Source organism: Aptenodytes forsteri, unplaced genomic scaffold (assembly GCF_000699145.1).
Source record: "Aptenodytes forsteri isolate BGI_AS27 unplaced genomic scaffold, ASM69914v1 Scaffold15, whole genome shotgun sequence".
NCBI lineage: Eukaryota > Metazoa > Chordata > Aves > Sphenisciformes > Spheniscidae > Aptenodytes > Aptenodytes forsteri.
In genome coordinates, this window is record NW_008795129.1 from 12,483,581 (window position 1) to 12,484,941 (window position 1,361).

Genomic DNA, 1,361 nt, shown 5'->3' on the forward strand with positions numbered 1-1,361 from the left:
TAAGGTTTGGGGAGCCCCCTTGGCTTAAGTGAAGCTGGAGGAGAGGCAGAGACCTGAGTTTGGGGGTGCTTGTGTGTCGCGGGGATGGAGAGGTGTTGTAGGGATCTAGGTATGGGTGGCAGTGCCTCTTGGAGGTGCTTTGTACGGCAGGGTGGCTGCAGGACGTGGAAGAAAGGTGTTCGGTGGTGGTTGACTGGAGATTGTGGGAAAGATGGCTATACTGAGGGCAGAAGGCTTGAGCTGGCAGGTGTGCAGGGGCCTGCGGATGGAGGTGTGCGTGTCTTTTGGGGGTGGTGACAGGGAAGAAGGTGGCCTGTGAGAGGGGATGGGGCTGGAGGAGGTTTGGGATGAGCTGAAGGGTGGTCGTGGGGCAGCTGGCCAGAGGACCTGAGTCGGCAGGGAAATGGGACTTGCATGGTGCTGCACAGGCCAGGTGAGCTGGTCTTCCCGTGGCAGGAACTGTGGTGGGGAGGTTCGGTGCAAGCCTCTGCACAGAGGGAAGGAAGAGGGAGCGTGTTTCAACTGGGATGAGGGGAACTAGGCCTTCTCTTTGTAGGCTCTGACCACCTGCTTACTACCTTCTTCATGCCTGGAAAGGGTTTTAATGAAGTTGATTCTCTCTTCTTCATCTCTTTACTCTGTTTCCTGTCTATGCTGCAGTGTGTACCGTTCATATCTCCAGTGATGTTCTTGGGTCCCCAGTGTAGACGCCTGTAACCTCTCCCACCTTGATCTGTATGCTCAGTGTCACTCGGAGAGGACTGTACTAGGCCGAGCAACCTGTGCACGACCTGGATCTTATTGTTCATGGAGTCAAGATGTCTTTTTCACCCTATGTAGAATGTAGATTGAATATGATGACTTCTGATTTGATGTGGTGTATTACTTATAAGCTACAAGTTGTAGTTTGCATTTGTTGAAGGTCTGAAACAGCGAGATGCTGATCTGTGACTGCAGGTCACAGATGCTGTGGGTTGCATGGTGCTTAATGTCACAGGGGTGCAGATGGGGAGTGTCCCTTCTGGAAGGGGTCCACTGAAATACTTCCCAATGCTTCTGCAGGAGGAGGAGGTGAGGAGTTTGTCTATGACTACAGATGTTAGCCCCCTTTTGAATTTCCTTCTTTTCAGGGTGCTGCGAGCACTAGATCTACTTTAAAAGCTGTGTAATTCCCTGTTGGTAGTGCCATCCCAAATCTCCTTCAGCCACATCGAGGCTAAGGTTTGGCTGTTGCTGCCTTAGGGAGCCAGGTGCAGGATTGTGTTGAACCGTGTGTTTTCCATGTTGTCTCAACTGCCTTTAACCGATGGAAGTCCTAGCGCGTGCTCCGTTTCATCTGTGAGCCGAGGTACATAAACTAA